The 14,061-nt window shown below is 39.9% G+C and overlaps 1 protein-coding gene and 1 long non-coding RNA gene across 2 annotated transcripts in view; one reads left to right on the top strand and one right to left on the bottom strand.

Annotated features, from left to right (window-relative positions):
* The window catches only part of LOC106730591, a 359,458-nt gene that overhangs the window by 212,912 nt on the left and 132,485 nt on the right, over window positions 1–14,061 (bottom strand). The window lies entirely within an intron of this gene.
* GRM3 (glutamate metabotropic receptor 3) overlaps window positions 6,900–14,061 on the top strand; it is a 207,228-nt gene continuing 200,066 nt past the window's right edge. Inside the window, 1 exon segment of the mRNA XM_006192218.3 lies at window positions 6,900–7,834. The gene's annotated coding sequence lies outside the window, so the exon portion shown is untranslated.

Below are 14,061 nucleotides of genomic sequence, written 5' to 3'. Positions count from 1 at the left end.
AGTTTCCATAGCAATTTAGGATTTTCTTTAAAGGGACATGTACTTTTAGGCCCCAAGAATCTTAAATGTTCTATACTGCTTTCAGATTAAGAATGAGCCAGGTATTAGGGTAATTAAGACTAGGAACTACAGTTGACCTTGGCCCCCAAAAGTCACTTAGCCATAGCCTGTAAAAGACCACGGAAGGAATGCCCTCAATAAGCAACTACAAAAATTTTCCCTTCCATAGGAAGATCTATTCATGTCCCCCAATTTCAAGTCAAAAATTAGAGTATACGCTGGAACACTATCTCCAGCATAGAAATGGTTTTATAGGGAAGAGGTGAAATTACTCCCTGAGCCAGACACTGTTGGCTGGTTGACCCAACTGCCAATCCCATTTACCCTCTTTCTTTATGTCTTACACTAAAAAGACTGGAAAAGAGAATTATATACCTTTCCAACATAATATGTAGCTAGGGGCAGGCATATGAAAAGGTCTAGCCAGTTAGACATAAATGATAATATTACTATGTAGTTCTGAGAGAGATCATGCATCCTTGATACACAGAGTAAATAGAGGTTACCCTGCTGATCCTGCTTATTCTTGCTTCCTGAGAGAGTGATGTGATAGCTGGAGCTGGAGCAGCAATATTGCAACACGAAGAAGGAAAAGACAGAAATGCTGGCTCTAACAACACTGAGCCACTGAAGCCATACCAAAACTGCCTATTTCTATAGTCTTGATATGTGGAAATAAACTCGAAGAGCACCATTTGTTTAATCCAATGTTTATTGGGCAATGTGTTAATTGCAGCCAAAAGGCATTTCCAACTGATATACTCCCCTTTCTCAAACATCTGCATTTCAAAGTAGAGAACTTGTGGAGCAGTAGGCTCTCACCCTGGGTCATCACATTCAAAGGCCATGAGCTCTGATTAATATATAGTGGCCGTTTCCACCAGGTCACTCTCCTTCCTAAAGGACCTCTCTTATATATTTCATCACATTGTATTTTTATTGATTTGTTCACATTTCTGTTCACCATTATCAGAAGTGAAATCATCAAGGTCAGGGGCCCTAACTATATCTTTGGTATCCTAGGCACTTGGCATAGTGTTAGGCACTTGATAGTTTCCAATGAATGTTACTCAAATACTTACATACATACATACATACATACACACACACACATAACTAACTGGACCTTGCTCTGTACTGAATGGCTGATTTAGGGATGACTCATTCAGTATATCATTGCTTCCAGGTATGAAAAATAGATTTGAATTTTCAGGAAGGAAATAATCAACATAAAACCAAAATAAATAACTTCATCATATGTTTTATCTAAAATGTACAATGTAAACCTTTGCCCAAACCTCTGGGATTAAATTTACAGGTGAAAAGGTAAACCAGTCGACCTTTTCCTTCTTCTGAACTCCTTTAGCATTTGTGCTTTGCATCATTTATTTAGGCTGGAGTCATGAATCCAGAGTAAAAGCAGTGATCCTAACCACACATAATCTGTATAAATTAACTCCTCCAAGCACTGGCTATGCCCAGAGGCTTTTGTTCTCCTGAAAAGCTCATAAACTTCATCTGATCCTATTATCCCTGCCTACCCCCCAAAAAATTATTTTACAGAAACCTAACACTAAAAACAATTTGCTGCCATGAAAATACAGAATTGAGACAAAACCCCTAGGAAGGTCTTCCAACCATTTAATCTTTTATTCATCAGATGCCTATTAAGCTTTATAACATGTTATGAAGTTTCAGGAATTTGAGATAGACAAGTGATTATGCAAACATCCACCCCTCTGATAAAGTGAGTGAACTAGATTACCAACCAATGAACCAGATTAGTGAACCACAATAACAATTCTAAACTCCTCTTAAATAGAAATCTGGGAACACATGTGATATCCAGGACTCAGTTTACTCGACTATAAAAGTCAATATGATCTTTTAATCTTTAAAGGTTCGTTCATTCATTCAACAAGTGTCTACTGAGCCAGTCTTCTCCAAGCCCCCACCCTCCACACACTCATTACTTCCATAAGTACCAGCATCTAATGGGAAATACTCAGCCACAGTGAAACTTCCAGTTTAATAGGAAAGAAAGTATTTCAGTTTCTTGTGATGAGTATTTTCAAAGAATCTACTAATTTTATATTTACTTTTTAGTTTAATTTACTTTATTTTCTTGCTATTTATTTCAATAACTAAAAATTAAAATCTTCCAAAGAAGCCACTTGTAGGTGATAGGTATTTTAATATTTGAACATTCACGTTTAGAACCAACTTTAATTCAGTCATTAACTATACAGTATGCAGAACAAAAACAAAACACATAGTAAATATCCAAGGATTTTTTTTTTTTTTGCCCCTGTGAGAATGAGGGGAAAAATGCAAAAGAATTCAAAGTATTGATCAGATCATTTATACACTTAACAAGTGAGGTTCATAAAGCACCACAAAAACAATTTTATTCTTTTCTCACCATTACCACTGCTCTTTTTTGCCTATAGGGCTTGTTCTTCTCCATCCCCTTGGATGTAATTCAAGGCTAGTGCTTTGACTTTTAGATTATTCCCAGATAAAATTCCTTCCTTCACTTTAGTACCAAAAGAAAAAAGAAAACCTAGATTTACTAGACTCATATAGAATTAGGTTCAATGCAGAGTAATGACCAAAATTCCAGCGTCCACCTAAGTTCAACTTCTTCCCCTCCCCAGCCTTGGAGAGCAGCAGGAGCAGGAGTGAGGCCTGCGATGGGACCTGGCTAGTTGTCCCCTCTCTGCTCAGCCAGCTCTGCATCCTCATCCTCCATGCACCTCCATCAGGAGATGAGTTGAGCAGGTCAGAGGTAGGTGACATGACTGGACAAGAAAAGTCCTATATGACAAGCACTCATTTAGCACTGCTTCTTCCTAGGTTTAGCAGGGCTTCAAAGCTGTCTTTTCTAATCCCAATTTAATCAGTTCTTTGAAGACCCTTGGGCTCTAGGGAATTTCTCATTGATGTGATTCTGGTGAGGTTTTGTGACTGGACACTTCCTACCCTACTCCAGGGCCCTGGTTGTCTATATTTCACTTACAGGCTTCTCCCAATCCTTTGAATGTGAATTGGAGAAAGAGGCCTCATTCAGATTGATAAATTGTAGTCAGTGGGAGGGTGCAGCCCTGAATATAAGTGCTGGGCGAGCAGCTCTTGTTTGCCCTTCAAGTAGAAGCATTTGTGCAGAGCACAACCTCATAATCACAATGCTCCAATCTCGTGCCCTTTGTAGACTGTCTACAGGGCATCCAGAGTTCCTCTACCAAGCCCTTCTGGTTATGATCTAAGAAAACACATCTCCTGCTCTGTGAGCTCACTCCTCCCTGCACCCCACAATGTAGTATATAGAAAAGGAAGCCCTTCTACCCATCATGGGTGGGAGTGCAGTTACCTGCAAAGTTCAGCTCTCTTTTCTCAGTCCTCTGGGAGACAGATCTACCCCCAGACTGTTGCATTTTATATTTTTCTGCTGTGAATTTAAAAAAGCAGTTTATTACACCACCCTAATTCCAGAGAAAAACAGCAAAAGTTTCCCTGAAGCAGCAACATCCCTCTCTAGGGCTGAAGTGAGGAGAAAGCATATAACCCCACCGCAGTCTTCTACCTGCATATTTAGAGCACACCAAAAACTCTTCAGACTCCAATTTCCTAGTCTCTCAGCTTCTTGGACTTCAACTCTTTCATAATCCACATGGTTTAAAGACACTCCACACAAATCCAGCAGAGGGCCAGTGGCAACCCTAGCTTTGTAATATGGAGTTGTTGGCACCTCTTGTCTTGAAGTTTCAATCAAAATTAAGGCTAGAGGAGGAAGGGTCTAGCTCAGTGGTAGAGTGCATGCTTAGCATACACAAGGCCCTAGGTTCAATCCCCAGTAACTCCATTAGAAACAAACAAACAAACAAACAAACAAACCTAATTACAAAACACACACACACACACACAAAACACAAAATTAAGGCTAGAATATTTTAATTTTTATATTTTGTAACAGTAATTAGAATCAGAATTTACAGATGGTCCAAGGAGAAACATTTTGAAAGAAGTTAAAAAATAAGATGGATATTTATAAGCAAAAAAATTTTTAAACTTTTATATGTGTACTATGTATTTACAGAGGCTTATGTATTAGGCCTCTGGAAAGGATCAGTGCTATTCTGAAAAAAGAGTTATACAGAGGAATTTAACAGTCATATGGTAGATGGAACAAGGGAAGGCTGAGGAAAGAGATATCAGCCAAATGATAAGAGGGTTCAGGTAGCCATACAATTTAATCCCAAACCTGACACTTTTGGGAAATAAAGTGAGCACTGTGAACCCAGCCAGCCAATAGATGAAAAGCAGAAATGTTCCAGGCAAATTGGACATTCTCTATGTGATCAAAATAACAGCACACTACTGACTGGCAGTAGAAACCAGCAATGAAATTGATTTCTAGATTGAGCCAGTGGACATTCACTCCAGAAAGAATGTTAGTGAGAGTGAACCCTGGATCAGAAATGGAGACATGGACGACATTTTACTTGTAATTAATGATGACAGCACATCAACTGTCAGCGTTAACTTGTGAATGAAGGATGGTATGCATTATGAGCCATATTGAAAAGGCATTATGCCAGAAGTTGGGCATTAACTGTAAAGGATCATAGATTTCACGAAGAAATATCATGATTAATCACTCAAATAAACATGGATGGATTTGTAAAAATTGAGCTAAGAAAATACCAACTAGAAAGAGTGGTCTAGATGTCCAAACACATGTGTGTTTGACTTGAAAAGATGTGATAAACATGTTACACCAAAGTACTTAAAAGAGTAGACTAGCATTATTTGGAACCAGAGCCCAGCTAGAATACTTAGGGGGACATGGGAAAAGGGAGAGATTTCATTTCCTAAGGGCATGCCACTTAGATAGAAGTTGTCCTCTAGTTCTATCCCTTGAAGCTTCTAAAAGGAACTTGGAAACATTCATGTGCACATACACGGGCACCCACGCATGTGTGCACATGCACACACACCCACATATCAAACAAACATTAAAAGTTAAAGCTATGTTCCCAGGCAATGATGAATTTAAATTAAATTAAAAAGAAAGAATTAAAGTACATGACTCATTGCCATCAATTAAATATTATACATGGCTCAACTACTGAGATACTGTTTGCTGACTAGAAGCTAGACACTAATAGTAGTAACTAATAGTTGCATGCAGCTTATATGGTACTTACTTATCCTCAAAACAATTCTGAGGAATGAGTAATTATTATTTCCACTTAACAGGTGATGAAACTAGGATATAGTGAGGTTAAGAAACTTGTCCAAGATCACAAAACTAGGAAGTGATGGCACTTAGGGATTCAAATTCAGGGAGCATGCTTCTGCCAGGCTGAAAATCCCTTACATTCATCAATTCTTTGTGCGTGTGTGGGAGAGGAAAAGGGAAAGTGTCCCATAAGCCCAGATCTGATAACAGATTGATAATTTGCTTTGGTATTTCAGTCTCTACACATCACCAACCCTAGGGTCTTAAACAGCTTAGAAATCAGCTATGGCGATGCAGTTCCATCCATACATCAGTGCTGTCTTTTGTGCAAACACAGCTACTTTTCTTTCTTAAAGAGATAAAAATATCAGATCTCTTCTACTTCTCCCAATTTCAGCTGATTCTGATAAACTCTTGGAAAGGCAAAAGGGTATCTTCTGGAACATTCTAGGGGCAAAAAAAAAAAAAAAAGCTCCCAACGTGACTTTGTGGTTATTGGAAGCCCTTGCAGTGAATAGATCATTGTGTCATTGCTCCTTGATGTACAGTTGTCTACTGGAAAGACATTGTGAAAATCCTCTCTTATGAAAGTCTAATGTGTTCATGGTGAGATAGTAGTAATGAAATACGAAGGAAGAGTGATTTTGCTTCTATTTTGGCACTGCTCTTGCATTTCAGAAAGAATGGTGTTGGAAGAGGAACTTCTAGCATTTTCAGAGTTTTACTATTTAATAACATTTTAATTTTTAATATATTCAAGTTTCTAGTTTTAGTGATGTTCACAGTGGAATATATAAATAAGCACACGTGTCTTCTAAATATCCTTGGCTCTCTAAAAAAAATCAGTGGTAAAATTGTTTCTGTAGTTTAAATGTTCCTGGCTAGGTTACAAAAGAAGACAGTTGTTAAACAAGTTAACATTAAATATTAAAGAATAAGTGTAGCATAAAAGCATTAAGTTTAATTTTCTCTGGCTATATATAACCACTTTGGTTAACATAAAGTGAATATACCAAGGTGCAAAAATTAATGACAGTGAAGTTTTGATTTTGAAATTAAGCACAACGCGTTTCTAAACATAGGAAGATGCCTGGAATTTTACCTTTAGGATTTTATTTGCATCTCAGAGCCTATTAAAGCTATTTCCGTGTGCCTTTTTCTCTTTTGTGCCTACGTCATCGATTTAAGGTTTTTATTTATTTAATTTTAAGAAGAAAGAAGAGGTTCTGTAGAGAGCATTGTGTCTGCTAAACACAGATTGAACTAGAGGACTAATGTCGCGGGTAGGAGGGTCCCGCAAGCAGGCGATGTAGCAGCATCGGAGGATAAGAAGGAAGATTATACAGCACTCCCCTCTAATCTTATTCCACCCAAGAAATTTGGGAGAATGCGAAAAAGCAGCAGCCCAGCATTCTTGAATGGGCGTGGCTTCCCTCCAGGGGCTGTCCAATCAAATTCCTTCAGAGGGAGCTATCCCAAGAAGATTGATGAGGGTTGCTAGGAAACAGGAGTGTCCCCCGCCCGCCTGACCCAGAGATTGTTCTGCACAAGCCCTCTCCAGGGGCTCGCAATGTGCATTTGAGCGGTGTGTGGGGCAGAGCTGCACACCGGCCTCCCAAGCTCGCTCCCTCTCTTTCTCCTCCAGCATGCAGTCCTCCGGTCGTAGGGGACCACAGGAGAGTTGTTCCAGGGCTGACTGTTAGTCCCGGTTCTCCCGCAGGCCAAGAGCTCTAGCCGAGCTTCAAAGTTAGAGCCCCCACCTCCCTGCCGCCCGAATCCCCTTCACCCCACCCCTCCGAAATTCCCCACCCTTTTCATGCAGTGCCTAAGGATTTCAAACAGAGAGGTGAAGCAGCCAGCAAAATCGACTGGCTTTCTGTACAATAATCCTCTCGTCTAGGTACCCTGGCTCACTGAAGACTCTGCAGATACACCCCTATTGAGGGAGGGAGGAAGGGGGAGGGGGAGGAAAGGGAGAACGAGAGACGGAGGAAAGGAGAAAGAGAAAATGAGGAGAGAATGCCAGAAGGTCCGTGCCTCTGCCGAGAGTACCAGTTAGATGTGAAGGTTTCAGCCCGGCCAAGGTGAAGCAAAGTTGCTTCCAAGCCTGGGAAGTGGGTTTGTCTGTAAAGAGGAGGAGAGGGACTCTGCTGGGAACTGCTCCCCTCCCCTCCATGGAAGACCACTAGGTCCCCCCTTTTCCCAACCTCCTCCCTCTATTCTCCTCCCACCCTCCCTTTTCCCACTCCCCACTGACTCGGAAGCCTGGATGCTCCGCCACCGGGCAGTGGTCCAGCGCACAGCCGGGAGGGGGCGGGGGCAAGGGGCACTGTGACAGGAAGCAACGCGCACAAGTTGGCCATTTCAGGGGCAAAATAAGTTCTCCCTTGGATTGGGAAAAGACAAAGCCAGCAAGCTACCTCTTTTGTGTCGGATGAGAAGGACCAAGCATGAACCAGAGCCCGGGTGCAGGCTCAGCCGCCGCTGCTGCCACCGCGGTCAGCTCCAGTCCCTGCCAGGAGTTGGTGCGAGGTAAGGGGCCCAGAGGAGAACGTGTCCCTCTGGAGGGCGCCCAGCGAGGGCGCGGAGGCTCGGGTACCTCGTGAGGCAGGCTCAGCCGGGAAAGTTGAGGCAGAGCACGGACCAGTCCCTACGGTTCTGCCGGGGGTGGGGAGGGTGGGGGGCAGAGGCAATGTGGGTGTGCGTGAGTGAGAGTTTGTGTGTGTGCGCGCACGTCTGTGTCTCCGGGAGGGAGGCGGCTTTCAGGGCATAAATCTGCGGCCAGGGTGCGAGAGGTGGAGGGACTAACTAGCGCTCGCAGACCCCCAGAGAGACCAGTCCCATCAACCAACCACCTCCAGCCCTGCTCTGGGCTCAGGAGTCCTTTCTATTCGGGGGCTCCTTAAGCTTTGTGCACAGGAAACCGTGCAATGACTGGCTGCCACACTGGCGGTTTCATGTGGGTGTGGAGGTTGCCAGGCGAGGTGGGCAGCGGTCAGCGAGACCTGGTCCCTGTTGCAGCTGGCAGACGCTCTGCTGCCAGCGGCAGCCAGAGGTTCGCTCTCCCGCAAGCACGCTGGGAAAGGGTCCCTAACTCCACGCCCTTTGCTCCTTTTGGCTTGAGTGAAAAATCGAAAAGCCAGACTGGGAGCCTGTCTCTTCATCGATCCTATTCTATTTTCTTATCTGACAATGAGATAACTCAGAGAGGGCGGGAGATTTGCAATCCAGAAATAGACTAGGTAATATATCCAATAAGCTTGTTTCTTGAAATTTCATTTAGGTTTCCCTCTCGTTCCTTCTCTGAATTAACAGACGTAAAAGATTCCCAAAGGTGTAACACTCTTAGGTAGATATCTTAAGGGGACATGCCCTTGCCTTTTGAGTATTTTAAAGCAATGTAAATTTTAATAACAAACAAGAAAACAATACACTTTCTAATGATCTGTGCTCAAGTGCTCAGCCAATATGCTAATAAAATTATCTATACTGTTACTTTAACAGTGATGTGTTCGACATGTACAGAAAGATACATATCAGTTTATTCAAAGTTGAGGTTAATGTGAGTTGAGGTTAGTGTGTGCTAAGGATCTCAGCCATAGTTCATTACTTTAAGTTTCTCTGCTTAAATTTATTTGTGCTACCTGATCTTAGAACTGTTCATTAGAGCTATGTTGTGTTTCTTTGGGAGGAAAAAAAAAACAAACATTGATCTGTAGAGAAACATTTTTCATTTACCTAAATCTAAGTCTGCTTTGGTTAATCTGGTCACATATTTTAAGGCTACTAGCTGGACTCTAATTGTTTCTGTAAATGTATTTAATACAGGCATGACAAAAACATTTAGACTGCCAATATGGTAAACTGATAGTTATCCAGTTCCTACCCAAGATGTTTAAGATACTCTATGGTTAATGATCCTATAATGCCATGCACCTTTTTCCTCAAAACAGCCCAATAGAATTTGAACAGACACTGGAAGTATAACACACCAGACTTTCATGAAGCGATCTATTCCTTTCCAGTAACAGCAGTGTCTTGTATTTACAAAGATTTCTCACATTTGTAGGTTTTAACTGTCCATCCTTACAAGTTCTGATCACATGGATATTTTGAATAGACACGCCCTAAGGCTGTCTTGATTTCTGTTCAGAGTAACACAGGTGTTCAGAATGAAAACTGAGGAGAAGTCTTCAAACGTATTTTCACAAATAAGACAATGAAAATTTCAGAGTATCTACATTCATTGGAATAAAAAGAAGAAGTGGTAAAAAAATTTTTTTTTTTTTTAGGATTGCTAAGCTCCTACTCCCCTCTGCCCCACCCAAAAAAACTTAAACCTCTTGTTCTATGAGCTAGAGTCATACCAATGAAATATGAAACTCAACTTGCAGAAAACTATGTGAACACAAGGAACAGATTAAATTCAGAAACGACAGGGGAAGGGAGAGTCACCTCTCTATTTAATTGAGTGGTATTTTTCAGACTTCAGAAATAACTAATCAATACACTGGGGGAAAGCATAGAAAGCTACATATATAGAAAATGTTATAAAAATGAAAATATATTCTATGATCTCTTTAAAAAGTTGTAGTGTACACATGAAGAGAGTATAAACCAGGTGGTTTACCCCTCAATTATCAAACATCAAAATGAGCCCATCTCTGATTTTATGTCACTACAATTAAAACTGGTAAGTTGAACAAATGCAGAGATAGCATAATATGCTGTGATCTTTATTTTTATTGAAATTAAAATTAATATTTTTACTGAATGAAAGAATGAGGATAATCATCAGAAGGTTCCCTGTCTTGTGTCTCTATTTTGTAACAGGTGATCAACCAGAACCACACAAGACTGAGGATGGTCTTATTTTGAAAGATTCCTAGCAATAACATTTTTTACAGCTTCCTGGATACCTCTTCCTCTTTCTCATTTTGTCACTTTTTTGTTCAAATTAAATCATTTTCTTTTTCTTATCCATTCTTCTAATAGACACTAGCCACAAAACGGTGCCAGGGTCCTCCCTACCTCCTACCACAATATAGCCCACCATCTTGGGGATGAAATATTTCCTATTTATTGTCCTGTACTCAACATAATCCTAAGATACCATCGAACAAAAGAAATGAAACCTTATCTCCATGGAAAGCCAGGACAGTATGCATTTAGGCATACTGGAATATGGCCAGAGTTTCAGTGTAAGACATGCTTTCTCCAGGAGTTACTCCCCCCTAAAAGGAATCATATGTACTCATAGTTGTCTCACTTTGCTATTTTACACTGAGTTTATTGTACATTTTTGTCTCTCCTGAGATTCTGCTAAATGCATCCAATTCTGCATTACATGAATTTGTTGAAATTGCTCCCAAGAAGTAGCATAAAATTGTAGAAGATTATCCACCAAGGCTGAACACATAAAAATGAGTACAATCATAGTCATCACGGAGAAGGCAGCAACTATTAGGTCATGCCCCGCCTTCTAATGCAGGCTTGGTCCCCACAGCACACTGATTTTGGAATACTTCCATCCAGTCTGATTTTAAATGGCTCAAGTAATGACTGCTCCTAGCACCTTTGAAAGACTATTTTACAGTCTAATAGTTCTCCCTATTAAAACCTTTGCTGCAATATTTAGCCTCATTTTCCCCTGGTCCTATTTTGTCTTGTTACTTATTCCCCATTGTAATGCCTTTGGATCAGTCTGTTCTCTTGCCTGATTTAGAGTCTTCAACCAAGCTTTTACACAGAACTTGTAGAATACAAAAGCTTTAGACAGTTACAGGAGAGAACACAGAAGTGACAGTTTTATATCTGGACATCTTTTCTAAATATTTAAGACACATCTTTTAGGTCGTTCATATGTATGTGTAGGATTATATATTCCTAATAATTTATTTTAGTAATGTGTAAGTGTGAGGAAATTTTTCATCGCTGACATTAATGACCTGTGTGAATATTGAGATGATCCCTTCTAAGTAATGTTCTATGTGGATGCACATTTATGAGACATTTTCATTGCAAATCTGATGTCAACAGAACCCTGTCAACGCCCACACTACAAGGAAATATGTGACATGCAGGTCTGATGCTCCACTGAGCCCCAGAAGTTGTTGTCATGTAAATTCCACTATTGAAATGGAAGTGATTTTCATAATTAATAGAACAGTGCAAGGAATATAATCGTGTATATAGTTAAATGAGTACATTAACATGATATAGCAATTCTGTTAGAATACAGTAGCCCCCTTCATACCAAAACAATTTGAAAAGCCAGTAGAATTTAAGTTTGAAATCATCACAGTGCTATCATGAAAAGTAAGCTCAAATCATACATACATCAATGTAGAATTATATTTAGATTTATATGGAGGTACCATATGTGAAGGTTACTTTAAAAATGGAAAAGCCTGAAATAACCACAAGAGAAAAACAGGTTTTTCACTTTGTTCACTTAAAATCTGGTTCCAAGACATCCTTGTGTAGGATTCTTAAAGAGTCTTTAACAAATATCTTGGTAGACTCACCATCCCACTCAATTGTTTCTTCAAGTCCCAGGCATTGAAATGCAAGTTCTGCCAGACAGTAGAGAAGTAAATGATGTAAATCAGGAACTAAGTTCCTAGGTTACACTTGGCAAGTCTAGAAAATATAAGACTAAGAGTAAGGTGAATCAGCAGCTAAAAAGCACCATTTAGGGCTGTCTTCTTTACTGCTCAGTGAGCCTTAAGACTGTGTGTAGAAACATTCATGTGGCTTAAGTCAAAGCTGAATATAGCTTTAAAGGAATAAAATTAGACTGCATGGAATAAATAATTTTTAAACGAGTATCCTCTCTTCTGAAGACCCAAAGTGTTTTATAGTGCTGTTTATCATATAGTGGTGCATACCCTCGAAATGATTTTCCTTAGAAACAAAGGGGGAAATCAATTCTCTTACTACAGGAAAAGTAAGCCATTAATATATCTGTGACTTCTCCCTGGGACAGAGGCATTCTTAGGAGTCCGAGTCTACCACAGAATATACATCCTCACCAAATGAGTAATCTTTTAACTGAACTGGAAATCAAACACATGTACTTTAGGAATAGAACAAAGAAAAAAATTTGGAAAACATTTGGATATAATCTGTACAAGCATAGTCTAAAACATCAGGGTTGGAAATAAAATCATATATAGAGAGGTATCTCCACAGGAAGCTCTCACTTTTATTCCTTATTAGAATTTATTTCACTTTCATTGCCTTTGCACAAAGACATATACCCACCCCCACCCCACTACAGACACACAATGTTGGAGTAAATTTAGTTGGAAGAGTATAGGTATGCACCAAACAGATAGAACATTTCAAAACCATGATGCTAGACATGTAGTTTGCAATAAATTACACTTATATGGGGGTAGTATTAAGACTGTAACATCTTAGGAGCCTATCCTAAAAAGAGGTTGCATTAAAGAAAAGGTGGCTAATAGGGAAGCAACCAGTGAGTCAATATTCATTAAGCACTTATCATAAGTGGAACAAGATTCAAGACGTACAATGGGGGCACAAACAAACATTAAAAAGACCCACAACATTTCACAAACACGTAAAGTTGAAGGTATTCCAAAAATCATCAAACTTGAAACTCTAGAGTAGAGAAGAGGGTACGAAAATTACCAGCTAAACAAAAGTCTGTTCCTTTATTTAAAAGATGTCTTTAGATTTAAAATTTCATATGTAGATAGTCTAACACTCAATGGAGACACAGTGCTAGATGCTGTAAGGTGCAAAACTGTCATCACCTCATAATAATTCTCACAATGTCTGTGTCATAATGACCAAAAATATCATAATCATCAATTACCACTTGCCATGCTCTGAAAACTGTTGAAACATTGCAGTATCTGATTTTTAAATTTATTTATTTATTTATTTACTTACTTACTTACTTATTTATTTTTGGTGGTGGGGGATTAGGTTTGTTTATTTATTTGATGGAGGTACTGGGGATTGAACCCAGGGCCTCCTTCATGCTAAGCAGGCACTCTTACCACTGAGCTATACCCTCCCCTCTGAATTATCTGATTTAATACTCACAAGAACCCTGTGAGGTAGGTGCTGTGATCCCCATTTTATAGAAGAGGAAATGGAGACCCAGGTATAAAGTAACTTCCCACAGTTCAGGTAGTTAACAAGGCAAGGACTAGAATTCAAAACTTACTTTCTTATCCCAAGTGCTATTCTGTTTGCTGCTAAACTATATTGCCTCCCAATTTATGTTTTATGGGGGGAGGGGGCTTCATTTCATTCAACAAATATTTTCTGAGCTCCAAGTAGAGGGACACACTTCGGTTAAAAAAAGAAGAGAAATGGAACCTGGAACAGAGTTCAAAAGACTCAGCCTCTCTCCATCCCCAGAGAGATAGTGTCTTCTGACGGGCAAAGGAATGCAAGTGGAAGAAATGAACTAAAACGTTATTTACAGTTACCTAGAACTAAGGGGGGGAATGAGAATCAGAAAAGTCTATGGAGATGATAGATTTATCAAAAACAAACAAACATCAGGTGTGAAAATATGAGAGAAATACATTTCCCAGAGCCTGATTTCAGTGAACATCACAATCTGCCAAACTAAATGCAGGTGGCAAGAATACAGCCTTGCAAATAGCCAGCAAGAAGGGGAAGAGCATTTCTGCTTGTTAAGGCTAAAATGGTGCTCTTTCTCTCTTTACAACCTAGCTACTCCCCACCAGGAAAACAAGCTGGTAAAAATGTTT

This window comes from Camelus ferus, chromosome 7 (genome assembly GCF_009834535.1).
Source record: "Camelus ferus isolate YT-003-E chromosome 7, BCGSAC_Cfer_1.0, whole genome shotgun sequence".
Taxonomy (NCBI): Eukaryota; Metazoa; Chordata; class Mammalia; order Artiodactyla; family Camelidae; genus Camelus; species Camelus ferus.
This window is presented reverse-complemented; position numbering and strand designations above follow the sequence as displayed.